Below are 13,265 nucleotides of genomic sequence, written 5' to 3'. Positions count from 1 at the left end.
GCTCACCAGCTCCTCGCTATATGTCTGAATGTTTGTCATTTAAAGCAGAGCTGGAGGTGTAAAGGTGGGTTTTTCAGAGATTTCTCACTGAACTCTGAACAGCCGCTGCCGGTTCGACGCTACACGAGTGAGACTGAGCCATGTCTGTAAAGTTTCATGGAGCTGAGGGGAAGTGCAGAGTCGCACGACCCCGTTCACATACAAGTAGTTGTGTGATCCATCGTTCATATATTAATTATATCTGGAAGCATGAAGATATTTTCCAAAATTCAAAGCTACTTTTGTCCCTGTACGACTATGAGAAAATCCCGTGTGTGATTCAATTCAGTTTAATGAAATAAAAAACGAAATAGTTTATAATAATCTGATACTGTTAAGGATGTGTGGTACCTGCACTGAGGTACACACAGTGTGTGTGACGCCAAGCAACACACTTCCACGAAACGTCGTCTCGCAATCATCAAAGTCTGACAGTTTTCAGCGGTTGCGCTCTAAATGCCAACATAAAAATGAATCTAAATCAAAATCTGAGTAATGAAATCCACATCACGCTATAGTCTGTCCAAAAGAAAAGAAGCAACGTCCGTGCTGCCGGTACATTCATAGCAACAGCATCCATAGCAACTGCCTCATATGTGCAGGCAGCCAGTCCAGGAGGGCTTATTTTGTGAATATTACTATATATATTTCGAAATTGGAATGCGTCTCTAACTTTCCCACCGTTACACTTGATGAGCTGGCCAACGCCTCACGGCTGAGATGCAATAACAACATGCATTGCTTGTACAGCATCGTGTACATAATTATTTAGTGCTGTCATGGGACACAAACAGCATTACGTCACATTAAATATGCATTAATATCTTGTCCCATGATCTCTGGGGAAGCTACATATGGGATGGCTGAGCTGCTACAAAGGGCGAGGAAGAGAGACCTGTAGGTGTACGAGAGCATGTTGGCTTGTGACTAACTGCTCCCGGGTGGCCGATAAAGTCTTTAACCTGTACGTACACAAGATAACATTTAGACCAGAGTGCTCTGCCCTACGGACGGATGAAAGGCTGAACAATTGACTGCAATGTGTTGAGATGTCAAGGAACTTAAGCGTGGCAATCTTCCAGTGGGTTTTTTTTTTTCATTCGAGAGGGAAAAGCAAGATCTTGTGATGCCTCGCTTCATCCAAACCTCCTTTCCTTCTTCTTGCTGCATCCGTCTCCGTCCGACTTTGGGCCTGCTTTTGTTTTTTTTTTGCACACTAAGGCACACTAACCCAATTTACCGCTTGTATAACGCCCTGTCCTGTAGTCAACAATAACATGTTGCTAATGCTCTCTAATGCTGTTTAATGCTCCGTACAGCATAACTGCCTTAAGCTCGATCAAGTTACCCCACCTCTGGAAGGCTAATTGTTGAAATGAGGAAACGACGGATCAAAATGAACTCTGGGATTTACGCTTCCTCTGACCACCGGTAGAAATATGTGATCGCCTACGTGGAAGGTGAGTGACAGGAAAGAGTAGCTCCCGCCTCTTTTATAGCTCCACACTAAATCATTTCAATTTAACAATTTCTCTGCCCAACATCCACACACTCACACACACACACTCACACACTCACACACATACGGACAGGTGGGTTTAGGGTTGCACCATGTCTAACTTCTAATCTTCTTCACTTCTCACTGAACTCTCTATCAAGCGAACCTTTCCTGCATGCGTAGAGGTTGTGTATTTTGATTCTGTGTGTCAAGCGGGTGTCCCACGTGTGTGTATCTGCAAGCACCGCCGCTCTCTGGGAGCCGCGAGACCCACACAGAAAGTGATCCCATGACAGGGAGTTCTGGCTGATATTAAGAGGATCACAATCTGGAACTTACTGTACACAACAGTAGCATTGTACAAACAAAGCAACTAATACAAAGAACAAAACAATCACACTGTGTGTGCCATGAACCCCTTCCACCTTCTGTCCTCCATCTGCCTTAGTCCTGTTCAGATCAGGTAAAGAGATTTAATGATCATTAGCTTCAATGACCCAATTTAAGGCCAGACAATCGTTTGTTAGTTTGTTGTTGTAAATAAACAATGTGTCTACCAGATGAGTCTATGAAGCAACATTCAGAGAAACTAAATACATCTTATAGTCCAGCAAATAAATGCAGAAATAAAAATACACTCAAGCCTGTAGCAACGACTCAGCTGTTATTCAATTGAATAATAATTTAAAAGAAAAGAACAGTTATTAATAATAAGCACAGACCTCTTATTTGCATGCTCGCTCACTCCGATGAAGGGCATTGAATTTCAAAATAAAATACCCTTTTCACAGCTACTTTTCACATGAACAATAGCTCCATCCCTGTTAAAAAGCAACAACTTTACATCATATTTAATATGAAAGCTTGTTATCCTCCTACACTGCAGCTCCAGTGACAATGTGTCACACCCCGTAGCTGCCATTGGATCGGGGACCCGGTCTCAGCCTTCATTTCATAGCCTTGGTGTACACTTGGTGTTGGGCTACTGTGTATTTGTCTGGGACAAAACCGCTTCGCTGGTTCTTCTGTTTTTTTGCAATAACAAATGCCGTCAGATGGGGAAAGGAAAGCGCTGCCAGAGGACAACGAGCCACTTCAGTCTGACTGATGATGTCTGGTGGCGTTCTGCTTCTCTGCTTCCAGACTTGTAGTTGGAGCGGATGTTTCAAAGCTGGGTATGTGGAGCGATGTGGGAAATGCAGTGTCTCTTGAGGCCTTAAGTCAAAAAGCTTTTGATATTTTTTAAAAGCAGACCAGGCCATCCAACTGTCCTTCCTCACCAGCACGAGGCAGCCACTCATATATCAGATTTGATGGTATGATGTTGGTGTGTTTTGTGTTCCTGTTTTATTTTGAAGGTCTGCTAGATTGTCTGCCCCGTCTGCTAATTGTTTCCTGCTTTGTCTGATCGCCTGCTCCTCTCCTGTGTATTTAAACCCTGTTAGCTTGTGCCCTGGTGTGTGATCGTACTGTGTGTTTGTGTGAGTAGACCGTGTTTGTCCTGTTGTGTTCCCTGGTTTTGTGATTCTCAGTCCTGTCCGTTTTTTTTTGTGATTCCTGTTTTCGTGCATCTCCTTTTTTCCTGCCGCCCTTGGAGGCTTGTCCTAGGTTAGTGTTTTTAAATACATATTTTTTTTGCACTGTTTATTGGCTTTTTGGATCCTCCTTTTAGCCCACCCTGTAACATTTTATGTCTTTAATTTCCAGTAAATAAAATGAATAGAGCCCTTTCTCCCTGTTCTCCATAGGAGCTACTAATGTTTTCCCTTGAGCAACAATTTCAGTTTTTTTTTTTACATATCAGGGGTCGTGGATCAGTGAGAGGGAGACGGCTCTGGATTCTCTCGACCGACACACATTGACTGCAGTCAACTGTGTTGCACATTTCTTATGTGACAGCTTGTTATTTCTCACAAGTTCCTGAGAAAACCTATTCTAAATCTGGGTGTGGGACAGCAGGTCAGATTGTACGACTGATATCACACATTTCACCGAAACCAGATCTGGGGTCGGTACAGTCATAACTCCCGGCAAGTAATGGATTAGGACGAAACAACTAAGCTATACAGATGGAAAGAAAGCGGTGCATTGAGAAGCACAGGGCGGTTCAGTAAAAGATACATTAGCACAATAAAGTTGATCTGTTGATATTTAGTAATTTATAAGCAGTTATGTAAAAGGAAACGTAATGTATTTGTGTTTGGCTTGTTTTGTTGACATGCTAGCCCACTGGTTAGCTTGCAGCTACCTCTCTGTACTGCTCTCCGCTGTCTCGCCATAGCTTGCACCGTTAGCACAGTTAGCCACTGAGAGGCCATCAAAATGCTCCCAATCTCGCATGTTGCACCTTTTTAACAAAAAGAGTACAGTTTAGGTTGGCGAGAAATAGTTTCAGAAGTTGTGATGTGTTCATTAACAACCTGACAGGTTAGTCTACAGCCACATTATAATATATAGACAAAGCTGGATTTTCTTTTTAACAAAAAGCATTAAATCAGACGTCCCCACAGTGGCAATGCTAACATGCAGATGATTTGATATGTTTACTATGTTCACCAACTTACTTCATCGCGTTATGATTAGAGGCATAAAAGTCCTGTTTTGTTCAAGTGTCCCAGTAAAACATGACAGTGACCAGAAAACCAGAAACTGAAGGGGCTGAAGGTGAATCAGCCATCATTCATTTTATGTACAAATATGTTTTATTTTTGTCTTCTATGAAAAAGCCCATCAACGCGAAGCACAGCTGCGGCTGATGGTGATAGCGTTAAAGTCTTGCTAGCATTTGGTCAGAAACAAAGCATTAAAGTTCCCAACATGCAACAGTAACTGTGAAATCAACTTCACAGTCCAGGTGTTTTGTTTTTTTTGCCACCCTTCAGTGGCTTATCAAAAAAAAAAGAGCACACATGTCCCCTACAGTGAAAAAAAAGGCTGGAAAAGGCTGACGGCAACCAATAGACTGTGACAGGTTTCTCCAAGCTGTCAAATCATTTCACAAACAAACACTCGAACCATTAGAAAAACGTAAAAGACGTCGCACAAATTACGGGTCCACACATTGGTGGCCTTCCGAGCTGAGAGTCTCCGATGTGACCACCGGGTGCAGCGTGGCAGCACCAAAACCCAGACGCAGTTACACCTTTTGACAAAAAAATGTCACAAAATGTACTGTAAAATACAAACTCAAGCAAGGCCGCTGCAGGAATTCACATATGCAGGGAAAATTTGGATTCACAGTCTTACCGAGACGCAGGCGTATAGGGGAAGACACTTGAGGGCATCCGGTCCAGCACACACTCAAGGTGTCATGTGAGTCAGTGTTCGACTCACCGCAGCTCGTTGTTTTTCTCTTTCATCTTTCTCATTCTCGCTCTGGGTCAGCAGCGCTCTACGTATACATATTCATCTGTGAGATGGCTGGAAGGCTGCGCAGGGTACAGACAGAATATAGGGATGAACAAAGCTGACAAATAAACACCCACATGTTAACATGAAGGCACACACACACACTTAATCTAGATGCATTGTATTTCCGCAACAGCCAAACACATTGAATACCCAGTGACCTTTGTTTCAGAGGGGAAACAATAGCAACTTCCTTTTAAATTCCAGCAATTTCCTCTCAGCTCTGAAGCTTTAAGCTTCTTTCGTACAAGGAAACAAAACACATTTCAAGGTGCCAATGAATCATTAGCCAGTAGGCTTTTTTTTTTTTATATAGGACCCATTTTTAAATAATATTGTGTTAAGCTATGCAATCAGCTACACGTTGATATAAAATCAATTTAACCCGATTGTTCTTGTTTTACAAGTTAAAGCTCTCAGTTAAAAAAAAGGCTGAACTGAAAAGTAAACATTGAAGTCAATTAAATAGATTCTTAATGAAATCCCCGGGAGCAGCAACAAGTGGTTGAGAAAGACCGATAACTGCTGTGTAAAAGTCTTAAATCTTCTATTCAGCTATGTACTACTTATTTCCCGAATAATATTTGAGATAAAAACTCCTAAAAGGAAATATAACACCTACTGATGACATCAAACGTGTTGCATGTTTCAACCCCCATAGCTGTTCATACGCGAAAAAGAGTGATGTGTTCAAAGTATTGTACAAATTCTGCGAACGTCTAATTTGCTCATTTGCAACCCAGGATTAGAGAGGACTATCATGAAACAACAATTATGGTGCGCGAAAGTCCCGCGTAAGCACGGCCCTCTTGAGCTGGATTAACGTGACTGAATATTCGGACTGTTGGAACGGCATTACAAGGGCCTTACTGGTCATCTGTCCCGTGTCCCGCTGCTGGTGCGCTGATATCGGATGCTTCAGCTATTTAAAAAACGAGTAATATGCTCAAATTGATTGAATCAATTAAAGGTTCAATTTAAAGTATCAATGTTAAAACCAACTGATTGGGTATTGACACATATTATTAATATTGCCTTCGAAATAGGAGACTGATAATTTAGGACGTTAACAACCATCTGTGTGTGTGTGTGTGTGTGTGTGTGTGTGTGTGTGTTTGGTTATGTAAGAGAGCTGGCAGAAGCTGTCGGTCGAAGCTGGGACTGGTAAGCTGCTCTGGGACCTGCAATCGCTCCCGAACAACCAGTTTAACAATTGTACCAGAAGGGTTTGTTGAAGTTTATAGGATGCAACAGACTGACAATCGTGTCATCGAATGATTTCTTCCTCAGGCTGTGAATCCAGATGTTCGCTCCCCCGGTGACAGCGGTCAAAATCACACCACAGAACAAGTGACCAGAGAATAAGCAGTTAATAGGAGAGCAGAGTTTGTTAAAAACATTATTTTGTTCATGCTTGAGGTCAATTATTGTCTGAAGACCGCCCTGCAATACATGCACACTGACACTCTTGATATATAGAAAATGATATTGGACACTGCACAAGATACTGTAGAAAACACTTTTTAGCTTTAAGATGTAAATCGAAAAGTTCACTAATTTGAAAGCAGGCCTAAAATGTGCTAACACAACTAAAATAAAAACGTAAATGTATAATTTTTGGTACGTTAATCTAACATCTGTAAATAAAACACAGCTTTCTTCAGTCTCGTAACATGACACAATATCAAATGAAAACATACGTTTCATTTGAAGGCAGCTTTTCAGTGACTGGTTACTGGGGAAAAGCTTGAAAGACGGTCCGAAGATTGAAACACGCTCCCCTCACCTTTATGACGGCGTCATCGCCCATCAGCAGGGCGACACGGGCTGATGTACGGACATCAAATTCTGGACGGCAGCAGGTTTTATGTATTTATTAATCTTCTGTGGTGTCACGAAGAACTCGATACACTAACTCACCGATGAGTAATGACGACCAGGAAGAAGCCGGATGAGTAACAGGTGTCTTACCGTCATATCGGCTGCAGATCGCAAAGATTGCGTCTTTGACAGATTCCCAGCCAGAAGATATATTTTAATTGCTTTAAAATTCCTGCTCCAATCCTGGGCTCCGTTATTCTTTCACACCACAAACATTATGACGCATGGTCCGATTGAGGACATTTACTCCATGAAGTGAGTGTTCAAAACGAACCAAACAAGTCAGGTGTTCAGAGGCCTTCACACAACAAAGAGAAGATAATTCTGCATGAGGCGTTGTGTGTTATTCACCTCAACTATAGTGTACTTTTGAGGATGTTCACATAGCAGCATACACCGCGTATGAACATCACAGAGGAGAAAGAGAGGGAGTTGGGTAACAAGAACGAGATGAATGAGACAGAGGGCTCGGAGACAGCGGAAATGAAATCAGACGAGGAGTGACGAAGAGTTGGAAATGTGTTCCTAAATCCTGCTGAGACCCCCGAGCTCGTTAGCAGGACCGCCTGAGAGGATCTGGAAGTCCAGGGATTACCAAGCGAAATGGCAAGACGGGATCTCTTTGTTTTATCACGATAAACGCTGATCCAGAGCCAAAACCTCGGGACAAACACATAGAACACAGAACACAGGAGTGATGTGTAGTGTCAGAAACATGGAGCAACCTCCGCTTGCCACCACTTACCGAGGATGAATGTAGCTTATGTTTCTATATATATATATATATATATATATATATATATATATATATATATATATATATATATATATATATATATATATATATATATGATACAAAAGGTATGTTTTCAACAAGAGGGAAGAAAATAAGAGGAGGATATTGCACAAAGGAAGCAACGGTAAAAGGGGTTCAGTCTGAAGCGTCCTCCCTGTCATGGTGCCATAAGTGATGCTCAGAGTGGAAGGAAGATCAGCAATCGCTCTTTACGTTATCAGCTGGTTTCAGCAAATAAACAATTAAATGATATGTTTACCTCCAAAAAGCTCCAGGAGGTCTTGGGGTCGTGTGAGCTTCTGTCTCTCGGGCTAATTGCCTGCAGAACATCACATGAGTGGGAGAAAAGTAAATTCTATGGCACAGCTTGAGCTCAGAGTATAATAAAAAAGCCTTGAATATTGCATGACACCTACGCATTTCAGCAAATGTCAAGGTTAGACTGAAGAAGGCTTTTCTTTCTTTGTTTTGACTCGACTCCAGAGTGAGATTTGTGATTGTGAGCGACACTTCAGGATGGTACAAAGACTAGAGGGAAATAACAGAAGGAAAACTATCAAGGTGCTCTCATTAGAGTTCAACAACCACTGCTGTCATGTTTGATTGAATAAACACAACCCGCAATTGGACATGCATTGCAAGTGGATCTGACACGTTTTTCACTTGTACGTCTCACACAACAGACATGCTCTCATTTTAATCCAGGCAGATGTCAGCACCGGCTCTTTGTAGACACGTCAGCTCCGTCTAAAGTGAAATCCCGATTTGAAGCTTTTATTTAGGTTTATTTTTCCGACAATGTGCGCGTAAAAGCGAGGACGATGCCCAACTGTGTCTCTGGCCGCCGAGCAGCAGCTGAGTGAAAGTCGGGATTATGTGTACTTCATTGTCCAAAACAATGAAACTAAGCAAACTGTTTCCCCGCACTGTTTCTCACCCGACTATCAAGAGGCCGGTTAAGAGGAGTGAGCGAGGAGTCAGCAGGCAGTCATCAATCAATCAAAGAAACAGGCAACGAGAAAGTGAGAGTAACTGCAGCCATGAGAAGTCCTTAAACTAAAGGGCACACTGCACTGGATTGCAACGACACCGAAAAAAACAACAACACACTTTGGCCATCGGATTCAGGCGATTGAAGTGAGGCGAAAACTCCCATTTGAGTGCAGCTTCAGGACATAAACATGTGAAGTTACTAAGTAACTTCACATGTCTCACATGTCTACACGTCTATTGCTTCCATTACATAACATTAAAAGGGGAATTTCATGTATATTTCATCTGTGGCGTTCATCAGATTATCTTTAACTTTTCTATAGCAACATAAGACACTTTGATGTCTGTTTCGTGTTTTCCCACGAGACGGAGCACGTGTGCAGACGAAGATACGATGAAAAACAGACAAATTCCTTTTGTGCTTATAAACAGAGTGAAGTGTTTTCTCCTCCTACTTGTGAGTCCATCTCCTTCCTTCTGGTCACTACCCAAAGCTTGTGACCACAGGTCAAGTCAAGTTTATTATGAAAGCCCAGATACCATAAATAATGACTTGAAGGGCTTTAAAGGCCCACGACAGCAGCGCCCAGAGACACGCTTTCTAACAACCCACAAACAAATTAAATAAGTGTCGGCAGGCCGCAACATCTGGATCTGTCGAGTGAAGCCGCTGCGAAAGTGTCTTAATACTTGCATTCTCTCTACTGACCAGGAGGGGGCGACTCCTCTTTAAACATTGTCACCAAGTCGCAAGTCTTGTTCAATACAACATGATGTCAATCACGGTCCTTTCTCGAGTCAGACAGACCATAAATCAGAGTGTGCTTCAGGTTGGGCTTCGTGTGACGGCTGTACAGATGCTGATGGCGAACTCAAATGGCGAGCTTCAAAACAGCAGTCTACAAATCAATGTTGTCGTTATATACTGTCTATATCTGTCGGCTTTAGCTTCTATATGTTTCTCTTTTGAACCTGTTTTCACTGCTGACATCCTGGATTTATTCTTCAAACACATTTGTCCATCCTTCTGTCTCTGAAATGGCTTTTTAGTTTTTCAACAAATGGTATGTATTCATGGAGGGCGGTTCGTGACAGTGTGGCTCCATGGTTGTGCTGATATCAGTGGGGGCGGGGCTTAGCAAAGGGTCAATCGCAATCAAGGCCACTCCCGTCTTCTGTCGAGTAAAAATATGAACGATCACAGTAAGATTGTAATCCAATAGCATAAGAGGCACAATATGACAATGGATCATGATAAAGACTGACGATGACCCTCGCATGTGAATAAAAGCCAAACTTCACCCCAACAGTTTGAGGCAATCTGGCTTTTTCTGAATCCGTCTGTGAGAAGATACAATACAAGCTGTTCTGGCTTCCTGTCATCAGCAAAGCTGTTCTGATAAAAATATGATTGGCTGAAGTTTCCTTTCTCCTTGGCATGCAACCCTCGGAGACGCTCTGCAAGTGTGTGGTTCCACACTCGCAAAAACAGACTTTGAACACATATTATGACATATTATAATTTTTCCTGTGGATGTGATTGTTGGCAAATAGTTGCTTATTTACAGTGAATCACTCACTGAGTAGGAGAGAAAGCCCCTCTGCAGCAACAGCAGATCATTGCTGCCCAACAAAAAACAAGGTTTTTGAATTGTTGGTATCTTTAGGTCAGAGAATTAAAAAACAACATACATCGTTTGTCGATGACACATACGATGTTACAGAAATCATTTTCTGTCTGTAAGAAAAAGGAGATGAAAAGTGGGCTCTCGCATTGAAATTTAAGCTTGTGTTGAGCCATTTGATGCTCTGAAACGACGTCCTTGGCTTCTTTTTTTGCCGCCGTCATAATTGCTACAGCTATTTTTTACCCACAATGCCCCGGCTGTGTTGTCTACCCCAGAATGCTTCACTTCAAGGGTCAGTTGGAAGCAGAAAGGCTTATCTGGCACAGCCTCGTTTCCCCAAATCTGCGTGCCCTTTGACACAATCCTTTATTTTCCTTCTGAAGTTGCTGAAAGTCACTTCTCACTGTTGTGTTTTCATTTTTATTCCACATTCAAAATCCTCCCATTCCCACACAATCTCCAACCCTGTCTATTCTCTCAAAAAAACCCTGATGATTAATGTCTTTCTCTTCCTCATTCAGTCTCACCTAATCTCTTCTTTTTATACACGCAGAGAAAGAGTCCGACTGGCTGTTCGTCAGTTTCGACATGCCCTCGTTCATCTCGTCCGCCAGCTGTAGGAAATCTCTTCACCCGCTGTGCCATTATAATCTCTTATATGCCATTGTAATCTAATCTGTTTGCCTTTTATGTGCGGGGTAGAGGGACGCTCCCGTTTGGGGCAGATGCTTTTTTTATGTGTGGTCACTCCATCAAACTAAGACATGTCGGCCATAAATTGTGATTAAGTGATTTCATTCGCTGCCATCCTGCAAGTAGGTACATCGTACCACTCGAGCGCCGTCATGAAAGATGTGAACGCGCACAACGACCGGTGCAATCTCCTACACTTGTCAGTGGAGAAAATGACCTGATGAGCATCAGTGACATCGGTCACATGCACATCGTCCACGCTGCAACCAACCAAACGTTCAATTTTCTGCCTTATTGCAGATATACTCTGCTCGGTTGTTTATTAAGATTTTTCCTCGCAGTTCAACGTCAAGGGGTCCCTCTCTTCTTGTTACAATCTGTTCTGGGATTGCAGCATCACTGAAGATCTCTCTGTAAATGAATGTTTCCAATGGATAAAGTCCATCCTCTACCAAAGCATGAACACTATTTTGCTCGACAGCAATAATGTATTTTTGCTGAATTTCTCTTAGGGGATCAATAAAGTAATTATCCATCTATCTATCTATCTATTTACTTAGCCAGTAACATATAGGCTGATATTTACATATCTGAACAAAACCTCTTATTATAACAACTAAATTATTCAAATAGCCCGAGAGGTTACAGAGATACACCTTTTTTAAATTGGGGACGCAATTTTCGAGCAAGTGCTTAAAGAGAGGTTGGTTTTCTATGCTGCGTCTTAGTTGGTCTTCAATCTCATTCATAAGATTCATTTTTAAAAAAAAAGAATTTCTTCCTGCACAACTTGACCTCAGTACCTCAACATTTCACTGCTGCCAAATGAAATCTACGAATGAAGAAAAGCGCCCTTTAATTTTAAAAGAACGACACAAAGAAATGCCCCAAGACCAGAAAGTGTATTTCTATGTTCAAACGACAAAGCCCTCTGGTAAAGACACACACCCTGAACCGCCATGTTTACAGTACAGTGCTGCCAGGTGTGACCCACATTGAAGCGCTTACATTCAAATCCCAATCTCACTCCAAACATACTTTACTCTGTGCCTCTAATCTTGCATCCGGCGATTATTTCCTTGACTAATACATTTGTTTTAGAGACTTTAGGATGGGAAAAAAAGATTCTATCATGAGAAAAAAAGTGGAAATCAGAAAACCCTTATATTTGAGAAGCTGGAAACTGTTTTCTCTAACGGCTCGTCAGGACATGAGAACACTTCAGGTAGTTAATTCTACATGGACAACGAATCACAGGCGTAGCTGATCACGCTAGCAGCTGAACATGCTAGCAGCTGAACATGCTAGCTGCTGCTGTGCTACTGCCTCCATGCACAAGAGGGCAAGCTATTATTAAAATGTTTCATGAGCGGCGGTTCCAGTGGCGTTATCGGCCCTAAAAGTGTGAAGACAGACAACAATGAAACCAAAGGAAACGTGGGAGAAGTGTTCGCCACTTTTCTTGACCCTTACTGAGTTAATTTGCTATGTGTTTGTGTGTGTGTGTGTGTGTGTGTGTGTGTGTGTGTGTGTGTGAGAGAGAGCGAGAGCAATCTCTCGTTACTCAGAGGCAGCCTTTCACAAAATGAGAATTCGTCTTCGTGTTTATGTGCAAAAGATAGAGGAAGATCTCAAGTATGAAACAACACCTTTTGTCAAAGGAATTACTCCGTTAAAGGACGGCAAAATTGACATGGAGGTGTGGCTCACGGGCTGAAAGGGGAGATTGGTGAGATAGTGGCGCCTCTGCATGGAGATCACGAAGGGATGTAATGTGGAAGCATGTCTCACTGAGCTTGTTAAAGCTGGTTCACAGGAGGCTGCGCTTAAGTCCTCGTGTGAACGAACATCTTTTAAGCGAACTAAGTATAAATCAAATTTGCTCAATGCACACGTCTAGTGAAACACACACACGAACACAATCTCTACGACGTCCTGCTGCTCATCCAATTATAACTGTGCCATGGGGGATCGGGACGAGGGTGCATCAGCTAGTCAGCAAAGATGAATGAAAGATGGGAGGCACGACGGAGGAGAGATATCTCTCTTTCTCTCTCTCCTGTGGAATAGGAAATGCCAACATAGCGAGACCGCTGTGTCAGACGCTTAGCATTTCCCTCAGTATTGTCACAGAGCACCCCATTGCTTGTGAGGCCCAAAAGGTATGACACACAGAATGCAACAAGCTACACAAAACAGCCACCTTTCATTTACTTCCTTTGAGATGAATCCCTTATAAATGAACCCGACCTGAATGAAAAGACATGAATGTGTCATATCAATACAGTTGGTATGAGATATATGTTTTTGTTTTTGTTTTCTTTTTTCT

The sequence above is a fragment of the Clinocottus analis genome, unplaced genomic scaffold (genome assembly GCF_023055335.1).
Source record: "Clinocottus analis isolate CAN_PGR_092001 unplaced genomic scaffold, fCliAna1.0.p SCAF_19, whole genome shotgun sequence".
Taxonomy (NCBI): domain Eukaryota; kingdom Metazoa; phylum Chordata; class Actinopteri; order Perciformes; family Cottidae; genus Clinocottus; species Clinocottus analis.
The sequence above is the reverse complement of the archived record's forward strand: the minus strand, read 5'-3'. Positions refer to the sequence as shown.